Raw genomic sequence first — 19,771 nt, forward strand, 5'->3', positions numbered from 1 at the left:
ACTTGAATTACCAGATGCATAACAATCCTCAAGAGGACTAATTGCCATACGCATTTCTGTAAAGCACCTTACAAGCAGTAGTTAATTTTCACACCACCTCTGTGAGCTGTGTGTGGATGAGTTATCACTCACAGAGTGCAGATGTGGAAAACCACTGGCACCACGGAAATGCATGCCAAGGCTGGGATTGAAGGTCTGCTCACACTTAAGACCTTCAGACCTCTTCTGTCTGCATTTTACAACTAACAAGGAAGGGAAGCAGAGGGGCATCAGGCTGGGAGACTGAAAATACCGAAAGACGGCACTGCTGAATGTCCAGGTGTGAACTGCTCACGAAGAAAACTGCTAGTGCTTTGGGAACTGGGTGACCATAAACCCGTTATCACGGCGCCCATGAAACTGAATTATACCGTGCTTTTGAAACTTTCAGTAAGTTCAGTTATAGGAACCTCGCTGGTGTAGCTACACAGGTGCATCAGTACAGGAGCAACATAAATATATATTTGCTGAAAAACAAACCAAAAGAAAACACCAGCTTCCTAACAAGAGCTAGAGAAGTACTCGAGCTGTTACAGGTTTTCCACGAGTTTTAGGTTACCTCCTGGAAACCCAGCTATTTTAGAGGAATACAAAGACGACCCATGTTACGCTCTTGAGATGACTGGCAACACCAGAAAGAATAACTCCACCACATATCCCTCTCGCAACAAGCTTCACACTGCATGTAAGACCATTTATTATCCCCTGAACACTTGCTGTTAATATTTAGTTCACACAGTATCTTTTTGCCAATTCTTATCTCTTTATTACTCATTTGGCTACAAGGTTTTGAAACTATCAGGTTGATTCATCAGCTCACCTAAAAAGGATTTCAAAGAGCTGATACACTTCAAATGCACACGTGCCGGGGGGCAGGCGTGCAGCCCCAGCGTGGCTGGGGTTATCAGATTAACTGCAGTACCGCACAGGTACACCCCTGTCCCTCTGAGCTCCGAATTATACAGAGGGAACAGAAGGAGCTGTGGGGGGGAAACAGGAACTAGTCACTTCTGACCTGAAATGACCTTTTGGGCTACGCTGAGTAAAGAAGGGAAAAAGTTAAGAATAACAAGCCTAGTCCCTGATCTGAAAAGTTGTCATCCAGAAAGCGGTAAAGGGATGTAATAATTTGATTTCCACAAATTCGCACTGCTGGTAACAAGCACACTAAGGGCTTGGTCCCATTTCCCATCAAATCAACAGGAAAAGGAAAAACTCATTCCTGTCCCCCACAGTTCACAGTCAAGCTTTAGCATCTCTCACAGGTTCATCACTGCAGGACTACTCGCAGAGGTTCTGTTTCTGAGGAGGATAGTGGGAGAATGCTGGAGCAGGCAAGCAAAGGCAAACTTCACAGATCAACAATCCAAATGTTGCAAGCCAGGCGTGTACGAGGACTTCGTTTTTACCCAGAGCATTGCTTTCTTTCTGTGACAGACCTTCATTCACTCCAACGGAAACACCCTTACTCTACATCTAGTACTACCGAACAACCAGCCGCGTTCAGGGGATATTTATAACCATTCACACTGTAGACGGAAGGTGAGTTTTAACCTATGTGTCATAGTTATTGCTCCAGCTGGAGAGCGGCTCCGTTTCTGACAGACGGAATTAAACTGTGGAAGGCTCAGCCTATCTCTCCGCTGTTTTCACTCTTTTCCTTTGCACTTAACCATCTTTTCCCAGCTCGTCTCACAGTTTTCCGGCTTCCCTCATCACTCCTGCCTGCTCTGGGTGACAAGCCAAGTTTGCGAGGGGCTGCCTCTCCCTGCGCGCACGCCACTGCCTGCTCGGGGTGGGGGCGACAGGGACCCCCCCAGGAGGTGCCGGGGGATGGGGCGGGGGCTGAACCCCCCGAGGGGGGAGCCAAATCACACCACGGGGCGCTGACCCTCCGCCCCTCGCTAGGTGCAGCTGCCAGACCCCAGAGTTCTCAACACACACCCCCCCCCCCGCCCCACCCCGGGGTGCCCACCTCTAATTCAGCCCGGGGAGGGGAGGAGGAGGAGTCGCTTTTCTTTTTGCAAGAGGATGCACCGGGGCGGGGGGTAGGGAGGGGGTCACCCTACTCCCTATGTTGTGCCAAAACCCGACACCCCATCTCAGCACTCCTGCCCCCACACGCACACACTGCACCGGCCCCTCCCGTGCAGCACGGGGTGGGGAGTCCCGCCGACCCCCGCCACTGCACAGCTGCCCCGCGGAACGGCCCGACGGGCCGGGCCGGGGGGGGGGCGGGGGCTGCGCATCTGCCCATGGAGGCCGCCCGGAGAGCCCCCGCCGCGCACAAAGGGAGAGACAGGGAGCACCGCCCGCCCCCGCGGCCGGCAGCGCTGGAAGCGCGCACACGCACACACACACGCGCGTGCATGCACGCGCGCGCACACGCAGGGCGCAGCCGGGCGGGTCACGTACCTGCAGGTGCCTGTCCGTGGGAGGCTGTGCAATATCGCCTGTATCGTACTGGCTGGGGGGGGGGTGGGTGGGGGGGACACCGCGAAATTGCTCGGGTGCTGGGGGTTGGGGAGGGGGGGGCGCTGCGCTGGTCCCTCCTTCTCCCCCCGCCCCGTGCCTGTGTGTGTGTGTGCGTGCGTGCGTGTGCGCGCAGCCCTGCGCGGAGGAGACAGCGGCGGGCTCCGGCTCCTGTCAGCTACCGGAAACCGGCGGCGGGTCACACACACCGCAGGAAGTGTGCAAGGGCACACCCGCGCGCGCCGCCCCCCGCACCGGACCCGCCGCCCCCCCGCCGCGCGCCCCCCGGGGCCGGGCGTTTGTGCGGGCCGGGACGGCTCTGGAGGGACGGGCAGCGGCGCCTTCTGATTGGGCGCAAGGCAGCCAAAAACCCGGGGTGGGGGCGATCGCCGTGCTCCTCTGCAGGAAAACGGGCTGGAGGAGGGGTTGCTTTGTCTGCAGTGCCGTGGGTAGGGGTGTTTGCCCTCAAAAACGAGGGGAGACCCGCGGGCCGGCAAAACCAGGGTTGTCCCACTGATAGCGAGGGGCGTTCCCAGCTGACACCGTTGTCGTCGTTCTGATGGAGCTCTGTTGGCTTACACCAGCTCGGTTACTCAAGGCAGCCGTGTCCAAACGACGGCTACTCGGTGGTTTCGTGCAGTGACAGATGCACAATTTACTGTTATTTCACTTTGTTTTGTGAGATCATAGGTACGGTGCCACATGTTTATTAACGTGGGCTATATACATGCACGTGCGTACATGCGCACACCTACGCTGGTATATAGGGCAATAAAAACGGCAATTTGTTGTGAAAACTGCAAGTCTCATTATTTGTCTGCAACTACAGCTCTCGACAGCAACATTACTCAGGTTAGGATTTTTCTGCAGTTAATCATGGGAGGGCTCACCGTGTGCTCGTAGCATTTTCGCTGGGTGTTGGTTCTCCCACAATAAGCGAGGCGCATGCCAAAGCAAACTCTGCCCGTCTCCTCAGTTGGGGTTTTTTTCCCTGCCTTGTTGCATCACTCCAGGAGGAGACAGGCCTGGCTGCTGTTGCGAGAGTATCAGCCTTCCAGCCGGCTGCTTCATGCCCCAGAGGTTTGCTTTCCTCATCATCCTTGTGCCAACATTTGCAAAACTTGAATGGGCTAACACATGCTATTAGCTACATGGCAACAATGCTTACGCAAGAGTATAATGGAGGCAATCTGGAAGTGTATTCGTGCCAAAAGTAACGCTCTTTCCGGGTTTGCCTGTGATGCAGCAGGGGAATTTGGTAGCAGCGTTAACCTTGCCTGGGGAAGATTGCCATCCCTTCTGCTTTTGTTATTTTCAGTAAGATGTCATTGTCATATCACTGCAGCTCAGTGGGGGTCTTTAATACTTAATTAAGAGTTTGGTGTTAGGCTCCTAATGATGGAGAACCCTAATGGAAGAAGAAATTACTCCAGGGAGTAAAGGGAGCATCTGCCTCCATCCGTAATGATCAAACGCGTGACACCCTGCTCCCACATCTTCCTGCTTTTAGTGTGGGGACCTGGAGTCAAAGCACTGGCAACATCAAGGACAAGACCACCGCCTTCCTGGGCTCTGCCATGTCCAGGGGCTGGGATGGGCTGCTCCTCAGGGATATGCCCCTGCCGCACCCCTCCGGCCACCAAACAGCCCTCCTGGGCAGAGGCTGCATGGGTGGTACTGTTCAAACCAGTGCTCTGTTTGCCTCTGAGGTGGGACTGCTGAGCTCTCTTCTGAAGATCAAATAGTTACATTTTCACAGATAATGCCAATAAGGAATTCCTGAAGAGAAGAACTGGCTGCTCAATCCTCTTTGTCTCTGGGGGCCTTAAAACTCGGCACATCATGAGCAGTCAGGCAACAGGAGGGGCTTGCTCTTCACTGCCGGTCTTCAGTCTTGTTGTTTGCCTCTTTTCTGCAGCAGAGGAGCAGAGTCCGCTGGCATAACTTCCATCTACACTGCTGAATTGCACACAAACTTGCTTTTTGCAGTCAACTTTGCAGAGCACTTGGAAGCAGCCTGCAACCCACAGTTTGAAAGCCGTTACCTGTCCTTATGGCTTCTTCTTTCTCATTTCTGATCCCTCATTCCTTTCTCCCAACTCCTTTACATTTTTTCTTTGCTTTTCTCTTCCTGTCTCATGCTCTTCTGTGGTGACAGGACAACGTAGCCTCAAAACCTGCCCTCCTCCCACCTTCTTCCTCCATCTCCTTCTACTCCTTCTTCACCTCTTCATTGTAAGGAGCAGCCCCAGGTCAGTGCTGTGTCTGCACTCATTAATTAAAAAGAGGGTTTGAAAATGCTTCTCAAACCTCTGACACGGTTGCTTGGCTGTTGTGCCCTGCTATCATCACGGCGTTGTATGCAGGGCTGTAATTGCTCAGAGGTTTCTGGTTCATATTGTGCATGCTGCCGAAGAGCTTGGCTGCCCTAGTAGTGTCACCAGCCCTTCAGCACAGAATTGCAATTTTAGGTTAACTCGTTTTAGCTCACAGCCTGTATTAGTAACTGCACTGGATGGGCAGTGATCAATGTGCGCTGAAGTTCTGTGAAAGCAAGGTTTTCTCTGGGAAGGAGAGCTGCTGGTGTTGGCTCGACAGTACTGTGGTGGCCACTGCAGGGTGGGCGGGCGGGCGGGCAGGCTGTCTTGCCTCTGCATAGCTGAAGGACTGCCGTGGTGAGGTGGTGTTATTTCTGATTTTTTCTCCTCCTCTTCCTCGTTCAGCATAAAACACACCAAGGCAGAGCTCTGACTGTCGGCATGGACACCTGCTGGAGGTGCTGAGCGTCTCTTCATCGATGGTCTGCATGCTGGGATGAGACAGCAGGGTCCTGTCATTAGAGCAGCGGGCTGAGGAGGAAGGTACATCACATCCTCACCCTACACCAAACATAGACTTTCTTCTGTGACCCTTGAGGTCTGACAGTCACAGAAAGTTACAGCTACGTCAGAGCACAGGTGCCACCACCTCACAGAAAACTCATGGACATCCATTGACCACATGGTTTCGTTACGGACCCGCTCAACTTCCCCAGCATCCATCACGTTCAAACAGTGATGGAGCAGAGCTTGGCTTTTCCCACGGACATCCTGTGTGAAAGGAGACCGGTACTGACTCACATCAGTGGCACAAGCGAGGGCCTGTTGCCCGTGTGTGCAGGACTGGCAGGTGAGCTGGGATTCATCCCGAGAGGTTTGTTTCTGCTGCCCAGCTCTGCCCTGCTTTTGACCCAGGCAGCAAGGAAGCAATGAATGAGTCACGTCCCTAAAGTTTGTGCCCCAGCCATGCTTGCTTGCTTCTGCCCAGGTGAGCAGGGTGTGCCAGCATGTACATACGCTCTCCATCAGCCCCCACCAGTGGTTGTGAGCCCGACCCTGTGCCAGAAGCTCTGCCAGCTGAAACACAAAGATGAAACGGCATCCCTTTGAAATCCCCCTGCTCTCCTGGTGGGAGGGAAGCCATTCTGGGAGGTGCGGAACAGGCTAGGAGAGAGACAGGGGCAATCAGAAAACACTTCTGGTTTTAGCAGAAGGTTGTCCCAAGAGCAGTTGGGTAAAAGATGAGAAAGGCCAAGACCAATGCTTTTGATTACACGTTGCTTTTAATCAGGACCGGCTGCATCACAGGAAGATGGACAAGATCAGGCCGCTGCCATACCAGGCTTCTGCACCGCTTCACCACAGGTTCCCATGGGCACATCTCTGAGGCCTGCTGATCACAGCTGGCACCAGCCAACTGCAGATCACAAACCAGTGTCTCATTACAGTAGGAATACTCTGCCATGTTTTTCAAAGTTATGTTCCCCAGAGGAACAAGTCCCCAACCAAACTAGCTACTGGAGTGCAAGAAGCTAAGCTAGAACCACTTTTGAGTCAGAAGTTCCTTGCACAGCCAGTAGCTTGCTGAGAAAGGCAGCCCCTTGAGAGAGCAGTGGGAGTTAAAAGAAATGTCTTCCTTTTTAGACTTCATTTGCTGTGACCCAAGCAAGATTTGACCCCATCAGTCAGCTGGAGCATGGAGAGAGTAATATCTAGGAGGTCTCCGAAGGTCCCAGAAGAGCTGCAATGCCTGGCAGAACATTGTGGTGTCTCACACTGCCTCCTCTGTACCACTGTGAGGGGAGGGAGTCTGTTTTAGGCAGCCTTCCAGCATGCAGGCAGACAGCTGGATCTTCACCAAGACTGCCTCCAGCCAAGCACAGAAAATCCGGGGAGCCAGCTTCCCACCCTAAATGTCTGCATCCCCTGGATGAAGGGGCTTGGTGGGAGACAGGAGCCTGCAAGCCAGTATTAATGGGTTGGACAAGGGGCCGGCTCCCGCATGAGACATCAATGTTCTGGATGGGCAGAGCAAGAGGTGGGTCTGCAGGGGCAGGTACAGCTTCCAGGGACCGTGCCACAAGGACTGGAAGTCCAAGATGGCAAGGTGGGTGGCAGTTTCCTCCCTAACCGCAGGAAGACAAGTGGTCTGACCTGCAGACAACCAGTGTGACAAGTGGAGTGAGGTATTGCAACACTCCTTCGATGCGGGGGTTAGTGAATAAGGAGGCAGAGCCCTGCTCTCATCACCTGTGCAGAGGGCTTTGTATCCCTGCCTGTTCAGCCATAGCGTAGCAGAGCTACACGGATGTAGGCAGGACCAGAACAAAACACAGTGAGCGGGCTGAGAGCACTTCTGTGCTGTCTGGCACTGTCAGGGACTAAAGCATGGGACAGGATGGGGACGCTGCTATTGGAAATTTCCTTGGAAATTTGCTAATGAAGAGAACAGAATATAGCAGTGAATAAGATTTTTGTCTTTTGAGTTTTTTTAGGTTTCCTACAGAAAACATAAGAAATTTAATGTGTGAAAGGTCAGTTCTTTTACTAAAGCGTGGCAAAGCAGCATCACAACATGATCCATTTGCTTAAGAGTGATCCTTAAAGAGGAAGAGAAACCAGGCAACTTCTCCTTCACATCCCCACACCTTCTCTTTATGTAAGGAAAGTCTTTAAAAGCAGAGTCTGTGAAGCATCATATCCATATTCCTGGAACCTCTGAAATTAAATACGCACAATTTTTCAAAGCAAAGACTGCCCATTAATTTACCCTTCACTTACCTACTAGTCCAAAAATGACTTGTGGGGGCACTGCATGTTGCTGCAAGATTTCTGTAACTTCTGGAGATTATTTCAGAGCAAATTCATCTTTGGTAGCCTGCGGTGCTCCTGCTCTGCCAGTCCTTCTCTGCAGCATCTGGTTGCATCCCACACACTCGTACTTCACAAGTACTTCAGCACTTGTAATGCTGCTTTTAACATTGACCCTACATCCCCGTTCTGCAGGTCAGAAACTAGGGCACAGATAGCTAAAAGGATCCACTGGAGAGGAAGGCATGCTCCCTTCTGGGTCAGTAACAGGAGACACAAGCTCGCAAGGAGCCTGATTTGAACAGGGAAGCTTGAGGAAAGTGGTCTTCTGCTCCAGCCGCCTGCCGCAGGTTGCTACTGTCAGGTGTTGCAGATGCTGTTCTGCCTGACTGGGGCAGGGTGGGCTTGTGGGAGCCCTCAGGCAAACATCCTTCTGTCCCGTAGGAAACACCAGGCTGAATTAAAAGGGGTGATCAAGCAAGGAGGATTCTGAGATTGTTTCCTAAGTAGAAGGCAGCATGGGGCAATCTGAGGAGCAGGGATTCAGCCACCACAACGCACTGCAAAGGTCCTGTCTTTTTCCAGTAATCACCAATTAACAGAAGACTCCTGCCCTTTCCAGGCTCCATTTGGAGATTCACAACCCAGCCTGTGGCACACCTGTGGGCACTCACAATTTACTTTGGACATCCTGGAGGAATATGGGGGAATATGTACCAGCACTAAAGACCACCTAACTCACAGTGACTGGATTTGTTAGCATCGCAGTTAGCCATCAACTTTAAAAACAAACAAACAAACAAACAAACAAAAAAAAAAGCAAAATGCTTAGCTTCAAGTCAGAGTTAAGGTCAAAGTGAAAAAGAGTCTGTATTGAGGAAATGCAGAACAGGTAAGAGCTTACAAAAGCCTACAGAGAGATGATATTGCCCAGGAAAAACAAACAACTTTTGCGTCAGCTCTGAATTTTCTTCTTGCCCCATGTGGGGCAGCTAACTACCTGACAGAGGTACCTCTTAGTCTTCTCCTGACTGAGACCTCGGACTGTCATGTTTGGTGGCCACCTTTCCTTCACATGTGCATGATGCTATAGGAAACACTGCAGACAAATCCTGTCATCATGGGTGTTGTGAGGCTATTTCACATTCACACTCCAGCATACCAGAGCAGAACTAACCTGCTCCTGGTCCTTCCTTTGTTAGACTTGTTACTAGACTGCAACTAACAATTAGTAGTAACACAGAAAAGGGAATATGAAGATCAGCCCCCAAGACGGGACACACACACACACTTTCTCCTGGAAGGACAAATAAGGTTGACAGATGAGGTCTGTTCCCCTCTGTGTGTAAATCAGGCAGAATATGAACTGCTGCAATACAGAACAGCTTCTGATTTCTTCCATGCTTGCTTGGAAGACAGAGCTCTTATAAAAATGTTTAAAAAATGTAATGAATGAGGTTCTTTCAGTACTGAAAATTACTTGTGCTTTCGATGAATAACATAAATGTCCTACAGGCAAAAAAAAAAGACAAACCTGGAAAATAAAAAACAGAGTCAGAGAAATCCTTGATGAACTGCATACAAGGAGTATTGTACTTGCATCCCTCTGCAACAAAGGGTTGAGACAGAAAAGGATGGGACTGCAGTTCTCCAATTCCTCTTTAACTTGGTAACAGCTCCCTGTTTGTTTTGGGAAGATCAATGATAGTGGAGGCACCTGGGGTTTTGGTGGAACAGGACCTATCTGTGGTAACAGCAGGGGAGTGTCAGCTGTTGCATGACAGAAACACACAGGTAAAGCAGAGCAATTAAACAAAAGTATCAATAATGAGTATGGTAAAAATGTATAATAACAGCTCAACAAGAAACCCACTTGAAAGAAAGCATGGGACTTGGCAGTTTAAGTATGTGCTAATTATAGGATGGAGATTTGCCTGACATTAGTAAGAGCGTGTAGCGTGTAATTTCTGTATATGGAATAAAGACAATGAGCTGTTTCTATGTCTAAGAAACCATGACACTTAGGTCTGCAGCTCTGTGGCCTCAAGTTATTTCCTAATGCACTTTACAACACAGAGAGTGGCTTTAAAACATGACTGGGTGCTCTTCACCCCCTTGCCCTGCTAGCTGCGAGTTCCTGGGTTCACAAAAGGAGTGGCTTTCTACATGCGACATATGAATGCTGTTGCAGACTCTCAGCTCATCCCTGTCCGTTTCCCTCCTAAGGCTGATCTGTGAGGGCAGGCCTCCTTTTTTACAGGACGCCTCACAGAGTTCACAGTGCACCCACAAAAAGGTGGAGGGTGGGGAAGAGCTTTGTGATGACAGAGCTGGACTGGCTCGGGGGCTGATAATTCAGTTCCGCCACAGAAATCCTGGGGCCATTTCCAGCCTTTGGGGCAGCTGCCCATCCGTAACAAGCTGACAACAGTGTCTCATATGTCATGTCTTTGAGGCCTCTCCTTTTCTTCAAAGAAAATAAAATAACAGCAGCCAATGTGGTAAACATGAAGAGTAGGCATTATTTGCTTAGGATATGTTCAACTGTCACTGTCATGGGAGCATTTATTCCTCTGGCAAAGAAAAAAAGGCAAGTGAGCCACCTGGGTTTGTTTCCTCCCAGCTTTGAGTGAGGGACCCATGTTATTCTTTTATTCCCCCCATTTTTGGCCTGGTAAACTTAAAAGTTTGAGAGACCTGAGTTCCAGTACATAGATGTGACCTTGGGTACTCTGCTTTTACAGTAAAGTCTGGATCACAAAATTCCCCTTTATCACGTTTAATTGTTTAGCAGAAATAGTAAGGTCTTATCTTATAATGAAATAGCTGACAACATACTTCTGCACAAAGTATTTTTTATGGAGTATGAAATGTATTTCTAGGAAAAAAAACATACAGAACTCTGTACACTGGCTTTATGCAATTTATTCTCCCAGTACCATATCTCACACATAATCGCAGACCATTAGGACAAAGATTACAACTGAAGACAATTATATGGTAGTTACCCTCCACCCTGCTAAAACTTTAACTGTTGAGGAAAAGGTATGTTTTAAGAGTTGATGTGCATGGTGTGGTTCCTATCAATGGGAAAAAGTAAGGATACAGAAACAAGCTTAAAATTATAGTTCACATTTAAGAAATTTAAGAGAACCCAGTTTTTCTTTCTTGCATAAAGACTGAACTTAACCATAGAGCTTGAGCTTAACTATGCCAAGCAGAAACAGTGTGTGCACTCTCCTGCCTCCTTGGATGTGAAGTTGTAGTATGTGGGCCTCCAAGTTCAATATTGCAATCACAATTTCATTGTGTAAATCCTCTTCTGGCACTGAACAGCAAATGCCAGGCACGTCAACTGCTGCACGTACATGTGCACAAGTGCCTTCAGCTTTGCAGTGCCACAGCCCCAAATGTGCACACTTCTGTGGCCAGCCTTCCCTTGCAGCTCTGCAGCCTTCCACCTGAGCTGCTGTGTCAGTCCTTTTCCCTTCTCCTTCCTATGCTGCAGCCTTTGTGCTGTTATTTTCATGGCCTTCCACCTGCAAAACTCAGTATTTTTATAATAAATTATCATGGAAAGCAATTGCTAACACTCTGAGAATCCCCCTTTCTTCCCCCTGCGTTTCTTATCTGTCTTGTGACTTCAGTTTACATGAGGGGAAAAACAAGAGTTAGCAAATAGAAGAGTAGATAATAGTCATGTAAATATCCCAGTCATAAATGTGCACAAAGTGGAGTGACAGGGTTGCACCACCTGTGACTGATAAATGTGATCCTGACAGCACTGACAGCACCGTGTACAGGAACAACAAGAGGGAGCTTGGCTGGGACGTAATGCCAAGCACAGAGTAAACAGAGGAAAAAGCCTGACAAGAATAGTTATTGTAATCTTCCTCATCCTCACCACTTGCTGACACTGGAAAGGACACTCTTCTAGGGGCTCTGTTGCTTCACTTCTTGGCTGGCTGCTGGACAGTTTCCCCCTTCCTCTTCCTTCAATTCTTTTTCCTCTGTGGTAACTTCAGTTAATGGACCCCACAAATAAAACTCTGTGCAGGTAAACCCATCTCAAGAAGTGCGATGATACTGTCCCCACACAGTTGGCAAGGCCCTCTCCTCTTTCTTCAGCATCAGGCCCAGCTGGGAATGGTGGGAAGCAGAGCTACAGAGGAACAGCTACACCCCAGTAAAAAATACTGACTCTATGTATTATTGCCTGAGTTAATTATATTTAGCTAGTTATTGCTGAACTTCGCTATATAAAGGAACATCTTATTCTAGGATAGAATGCTACATGGAAGTAAGATTAAGCAAAACTCCATTATGAGGTCTGAGATTCAGAGGTTTTAATTTTTGTCAAACTTTTAAGCATTCAGGCTAACGTTCTTCCAAACAAAGTCTCTTATTGAGACATTATGCTCTCACTGGTTATTTTGGCGGGCCAAATAAGTATGACAAGCTCTGGCGCTCTATCACCAAGAAGTAGATGCTGGCAGCAGTGGAGGGGATAGCGCTCAGCTCCCAAAACACCCCAGCACGGGGCAGGGGGGGAAACCACACCAGCAGAGGAGCTGAAACCCTAGGGAGGAGGTGGAAGAGGAGGCATTGGAGCAGAGCCCCTGGGCACATGAGGCATGGGCTTGCATCTCCTCTGCAGTATGACGAGCCAGCAGTCCTGTGCGTTACTGTCAGCAGCGTGCAGATAGCATCTGTGTTTCACACAGGTGTTAGAGCTGCATTCTTCATTTATGAATTGGAGCTGTCACCCAAAGAACCTGTAGCTTTTTCACCAGTTATTCTCAGTAACAGAACAGTCACAGTTTGTTTAGTCACTTTGTTATCATGGGCCTTAAAAGCTGTGAACTGAGCAACAGATTAAAAAGCAACACATTTCTGCCCTCATGTAAAAATCCTCTGCAGAATGCAAATACCCGCAGTAATTTCTCCATTACAGCACCCATTGTGTCTCATCCTAACAGTGCACAGCAGACTCGCATGTTTTTCTGCCATGTCTGTTTACAGCAGAAACTCCAGGAATGGCATCATATGAACATTTGTCATGCAAGGATCAAATATCCCAAATATTCAGCATCACCAGGTCCCACAGTACGCATCCCATGGCACAGCCACCACCCCACCTATCCTAAGGAGGAAAGCAATGGGATGCCTCCCCACATACTCATGGTGCTGCCTGCGGAACGCAGACTCATACCGGGTTGACTAGCATAGCATAAATACATTTAATTAAAAAACAAAGGTTCAAGTTTTCCAATTTTCCTTTTTCTTGTTAGTGAATTGCTTGTCCTGTTGGTCATGCATCCATAACCACTTATACCAGTCAAAGTGCTGGACTTGGTAGTTCCTGCCCTTCTCTCCCTGGCATGAGCAATAATTCATACAACTGCATCAGTGGTCGGGCGCAGCCCTGATCTGGCTGCCAGCGGCAGTCGGTATCCCCCAGCGTGTGAGCTCTCACTCTTCCATCACATGCAAGCAACACCACTGATGTACCAGAGAGAGAAGAAACACAGTGGCCAGTTGGAGACAGATTGTGCTGCTCTGGATCCATCTCCAACAAAGGTTCTTTTCTCCTCTAGGATTACACACGGGCATTACAGTCCATTATCAAATGACATTCACAACTATCAATCATTTTGTGCAAGATAGTGGCTACAAAAGAAACACACACACCCCTTAACGACAGACACAGGCAGAGAAGCAAATAAGCACGTTCTGCCTTCAGGTACCAGGCCATGGTTAATATTAAATTGAATGCTGCACATCTTTTCCCCTCCACCCCGGCAATCCTGAAAAACAAAATGCTTTGTCAGGAAAGTTGCACAGAATGGAAACCTGCAAAGGCATAGGCATGAAATTAAACAACCTTGCTCTTTGATCTGCTTCATTTCTTGTAGTGTTACAGGACAGCATTTGGAAGTGTAGTTTGAATGTGTATGTGCACTTGAAAAACATTTTCTAGTATGTATAGGTTTCAAAAGACATTTAGTATTTTAAGGTGTCTCCCTAAAGAAACAAAATTTATGTGAACATATTTTGCACACAAGCATATACTTCGTGTTTTCCAATAGCTTGAGATCATCAGCCTTTTGTAATAACATCTGATAGAGGTGGTCCGTTCCTACAAGCTTCATGAAACCAGTACAGGAGAGAAAAATGGTGTTTCTGTCCCAGTCATATGAAAAGTTAGTGCTGAGTTCAAATCTTACAGTACACTGGAAACATGTTGTGTATACCCTAATCCTGGGATCAGAACTCATACCTCATTAGACATCAGGTAATTCAAAGACAAGACAATATTATAGGAAATAAATTTCTATTAGGTCTACATCTCACAGTAACAGAGGACAGTTTGCCATCAGGGCAAAAAGTGAAAATGAAAAAAATTATCCTTGAAACATCAGAATTTTTGGACATAATTTTTCTTTCAATCATTATAGCAACTTATTAAGAAAAACACCTTCTTTGTTGGGCATTACAGTCAGACTTAGTTGTATCTTCTCTAACAATTACAATTTTTATTGATACTTATACTGCATCAAAGAAAAATAAGGACTGGTATTTTGAAAAAGCATTGTAGTTATATATGAAAGGCCTGTTCTGCTAGTAAGGCTTTCCCCTCACACCTCAAAAATTAAATGTGGCAGCATCTTTTCCAGATTCATTGCTACCACCATATCACCTTTAACACTTAATTTTCCTGACATGAAAGCCATGATTGGCTTTAGCTTACCTAAAAAGAAGAAACCAGATCGTCAGAAGATGAGAAGGAACTGGATACAGAATGTGCACAGGAAACTGTAATATCGCTAGAGTAAGATCACAGAATCACAGAATCATAGAATAGTTTGGGTTGGAAAGGACCTTTACAGGTCATCTGGTTCAATCCTCCTGCAAGAAGCAGGGACATCTCCAACCAGATCAGGTTGCTCAGAGCCTCATCCAACCTGGCCTTGAATGTTTCCAGGGATGGGGCATCCACCACCTCCCTAGCCAAGCTGTTCCAGTGTTCTACCACCTTCATTGTAAAAAAAAATTTTTCCTAATGGCTAATCTGAATCTACCTCCCTCTATTTTAAAACCATCCTGCCACAACAGGCCCTACTGAAGAGCCTCTCCCCATCTTTCCTGTAGGGCCCCTTTAGGTACCGGAAGGCCACTATCAGGTCTCCCCGGAGCCTCCTCTTCTCCAGGCTGAACAGCCCCAACTCTCTCAGCCTGTCCTCTTTAGTATACACTTCATACTTCTATCCACATGGAAAAATGCTAAATCACACTCTGCAATTAAATCTCATACTGTTCAAATATCTCAGTCTAACACAGTATTTCTATATATATGTATCTATATGTCTTTATGTATCTCACAATATTGAAGCACTCTGGTGAAAAAGTGGAGGCTGATTAATTAAATAAAATTTGCTTTTCCAGTCCATTTTTAAAGCTATTTTTGAGGACTTGATGATAATTATTAACTTTCTTAATGGATAACTTATTTTTTTAATGATTAATCTATTCTCTTCTCATCCCATTTTGAAGTTTTCTAAAGAAGGTTCAGAACTGTTTTGAATAGCGATAAATGCGGAAATCATAGTTATAAAGCAGTGCAGCAATTTAACACTACGAAAGTTATGACAATGCCTCTTGTTCAACAAATATTTCACCAATAAAAAAAAAAGCCTTTTCTGAAGCCAGAAAAGACTCAGCAAGAGGGTCAAATTGCATGAGATAATGTATTCTGTTAATTGGTAAAATTGTTATATTATCACTGATCTTAACTGAGACAAGAGGATATAACTTGGGTCACTCAGGGGAGAAGAAACAAACCAGGTTCTTTCCTACCAAGTTCTGCTGTAAGAGCAGTGCACATCTTGGAAACACAGATTAGAGGTGTACAGAACAATATTCCAACAGATGACTGGATTCTTTCTGAAGCTACACTCACTGATAAAATTTCAATACCTAGATCATAAAAGCAGTAGAAGCTTTTGTGCTCTTCCTGGTCACAGAAAAGAAGAGTTCAGAAAAATCCAAGGAGTTCTATCCTATGCTTTCACTTGAGCCACAAAAAGCCCAAAGCTCCTCCATCCCAGGATCGCCAAGCGAGGAGGCTCTCTATGCGCCCATCAGCAGAAGGTTTTCTGGGCAGTACCTGCGCGCACCCTGGCAAACGCCTTGGTCACTCACCTGTGAACATTTTCACAAAGTCGTCACTCGACATGCTCATAACCACATCAGCCGTCACCGGAGGCTTTCCACAACCAGTGCTCCCACCCTTGGTTTTCAGGTCAATATACCAAGTGCCACCTCCATCACCTGAACAGAGAGCAAAAGGAAGTGACAAGGCAGCAAAGAGCGCTGTGCCCTCCCGAGTCCTCCCTTTCAGACAGCTGCTGCTGTGCCCATTTGGAGCAGTTACGTGATCCTACATATGCCGGCGGGGCTCTGCAAGAAGCTCCCATTTGCCCCACATCCCATGCGCAGGCAAAGCCGGCCTCTGGCAGACTCCTTGCAGCACCGCGTATCAGGGACACGGGCAGAACAGCCCAAAGGCAGCGCTTTGCTGACAGAGACACCGGCAGCTTTTAACGTGATCTTGCGAGCACCCCGTCTGTCTTCATGCCAGCCCCGTGCAGTAGGGCCAGCGCAGCGACACAGCCTGCCCGCGTACGCCAAGAGTGGCGGCAGCTTCCTGCGCCAGCTGAAGTTGGCCCTGAGAAAGAGCAGAACGGAGCAAAAGGCGCTCTGGTTTGGGATCAGCTTGAAGAGCCGAGTGTTTCTGTTTGGAAACACCCAGTGCCTTTTGCGCGCAGAAGTTTCACGAGTGATGGTCTTACCAGATAATTCAAACTGAAAGACACCCTGCGTCATCCTCACATACTCTTCGCTCATTGCTCCCTGAATAACTCTGAATGTTTCTGCAACAGGACTCAAAGGCTTGGCTGCAGCAGACTCTGTGTTCTCCTTGCCTCCATCTGGTCCCTCGTGCTGGGATCCGCTTAATTTCTTCTCCTCTTTGAATGCACCGGAAGCACCTACAAGAAAGAGATTCTTTTTCTCCTTCAAATGCAAAACACTTTAAAGCCCGCGTGTAGAAACTTGCCTAGAGAAGCCCCTTTTTAGGCTTCACAGCAGGGAAAATGTGTATTTTCCCATTTCAGTATTAACACTGATCTAGGATGTTTTTAGCACCTGGGAAGCTGAACAGGCGTACAGCGCTAAAGGTGATCCTGCAATACATTTCACTCCCTAAAACGTCAAAAAGAAAAGTGAAATAAAACCACCGCAAAATTCTAATTCTGACTCTTCACGGTCCAGTACAAATGCTTACACAGCACATTGTTTTCTACTGCAGTCCACAGCCTCCTGACAGCACCCACAAAAATAAATCAGGCCCTTTAATAAGCACCACTTTCACCTCAAAATACTCCTGTCTTCTCTGTCTTGCTAAGAACATGGATATCTTCAGTAACTCTTCCGCAAAGGCTTCTAAGCCTTAAATCAATTCCCTGCTTTAATCAGCATTCTCCCCTACTGCAGTCAACAGGTACCTTTACCAATAAAGGCCAGCGCCTGCAGTTCACAAGGCTGATCAAGGCAAACAGCCTCTGAAAATGTTGTTGGAAGTCTTGTAGGTGTTGCGAGTATCAAAAAATAGTTAGGACCATTCTGGGAGTCCCTACTAAAGAACCTGCATTGTGATGCCCGGGGAACTGACACCGTCCATCCCCGGCAGAACAGCCCCAGTGCGACTGCTCAAATTGTATTTTCAAGGGAAAGGGGCTGTTCAGACTCTCCCTCCTCTGCCCTTCTCTCTTCCCTGTTTTGGCACTCCTAGGAAACCTGTTCAGCATTCCTATTTGCCCTCCAACTTGACACACTACAACTTTGAAAAAGCAAAACTAATGCTTTTCTTAAAAAAAGGTCTCTTCATTTCATCTAAGAGGTCGTATATCACGCAGGTTTAATCTAGGAAGCAACAGGGACTGATTTTTGTATAAATTTATCAAGAGAGACTATGTGACACTCCTTCAAAATGTCCTGTTTGTCTTTTTTTTTTTTAACCAGCAATATTTATCTGTGACCTTCAGTATTAAAAAGAATTCTCCAAAATAAGGCACTGCCTAGAAACCATGAAAGTTTCAAAGTCTTGTGGAAGGTAACGTTCTTTCCCTAGCTTTATGTACAGAGGCTCTGCAGCCACTTCCATAAATTGTACTCTCCAAATGAGAAAAGGGTTTTTGCCAATAGTTTGAATCCAAATTATTGAGAGAAAAAAAAAAAAACAGCCAATTTGAGATCCAGAGGGCATTCATTATCACTAGAAAAAATCAAGTGGTACTTATGGTGCTTTCTCTACCACATCTATCTTCACTGCTACCATCAAAATTAGAAGCACCTTAAAGTTGAAATGATAAACATTTGAAGACAATAAACCCTGTCATTAGCCGGGAAGTAGTAACATACATATTGTTCTAGGCAAAAAAAAAACCCCAGTTTTGCATTGGGGAATTTAAATTTATTTAATTTATTATCAATTTATATAAATATGTAATTATTTTAGTATCAAGAAATAAAAACAAATTAACATTTAGAAAACCCGCCTCAGCTCCCCTCTGCACACCTCTCCTCCACTCTCCTTATTTATTTTTAATAAATTTGTAAAGTTTGAGCCAAATTTGGGAATTGCTTCTAGTACCCAGAAATGCCCTTAGTCATTGTTCTTAGGTATCCCAATGTTATTTAATATTAAAATCTAATAGTAGTGTGTTTAAGGGGAATATTTTAAATATAAGGACACATAGGGTAAAAATTTTCTTCTTAATATGTTGAAATAATAGCACTGTTCATTAGCGTGCACATTTGTTGACAGTGAACAAATGGAGGAAACGATACCATCCAGGCCATGGGACAGGAATATCAGTGATCTACGCCCCTGGCACGCTGGGTGATCTTGGACAAGATTCCCCACTGCTCAGCCCATGGTGAACCTGTGCTTCCCTGCTGCTCATCACCTGCAGTGATGGAGAGGTGAGCTGGGGGGCTTATGCACAGCCGCCAGCAAAACTGTGGAAAGCCAGCACACAAGCCTTCCAGCTTCTGTAGTGCCTTTTCAAATGTTCTCTGCTTCTTTCGCTAAAAAAACCTCCTGGGAGGCAACCTGACCCTCCTGGTATAGAGAAGAGCCCCATCACTCCATTTCCCTTACTAAATCCTGCAGAGAAAACAACACTTGAGGGGAAGAAGGCTGAACGTGATGCACAGGGGCTTCTCCTGCAGCTCCTCTGGGCACGACTGGAACCAGCAGCTCTCTGCACAGGCACGACAGTTCTCTTACACCAAGCTCATTGTGGGCATGAGCGTTACAATCCCAGCACAGAGTTGTCGCAGCCAAGCCCTGCGTCAGTGCTTACTTGGGCTGAGTGGCTGGAGAAGGGCTGAAGGAGGGCAGGAAGGACGTTCCAGTTGCCAAGTGTTTGGACAGCACTTGGCCCCTTCGGCATGGTCATGTGTCATTCTGACAGGACTTTGCAGCTCTGTGACAATGGAAACTGCAGGGAGGGTGAAGCAACGACTATCATGTCACCACACAAAGAGGAGTGCATCTGCTTATGACTTAAGTTTGATTTTGGTTCAAGTTAGCAAAACTGCCCGCCTCCATTCTTACAGTGGGTTCAAACCCACCAGGTGGTTTCCTTTCGGGCAGCAGGTCACTGTGAAATCCAAGCCCCTCCGAGGATGCTGTGCAGGATATCTTCAGCATGAAAGCTGAAGGGGAAAAAGTGGGAGCTGGTGGAAGAGCTGCCAACCGTAGCGACAGGTGGGCAGCGCGGCAAGGGCAGGAGGTCAGAACCTCCATTAGGCAACAAAGGGAGGAGGAGATGGTGCGGGAAGAGTTCTACGCAGATGTGGTGGTGCAAGGTTCAGAGGTGAGGGCCGACCTCACTGTTACTGTGAGACAAGAGTGGGACTAGGGGAGGAGATGAAGGGGGCACAGGCACGGCTGGGCGAGCAGATGGTCCTGCCGCAGGCGTTTTTGAGGAACTGGGAAGGCAGAAGGCAAGATGGAGGCAAGGCTCCAGTGTTTCAAGCGAGACTGGGAACAGAGTTCAGTC

Source organism: Chlamydotis macqueenii, chromosome Z, assembly GCF_036417535.1.
Source record: "Chlamydotis macqueenii isolate bChlMac1 chromosome Z, bChlMac1.mat, whole genome shotgun sequence".
Classification (NCBI taxonomy): Eukaryota; Metazoa; Chordata; class Aves; order Otidiformes; family Otididae; genus Chlamydotis; species Chlamydotis macqueenii.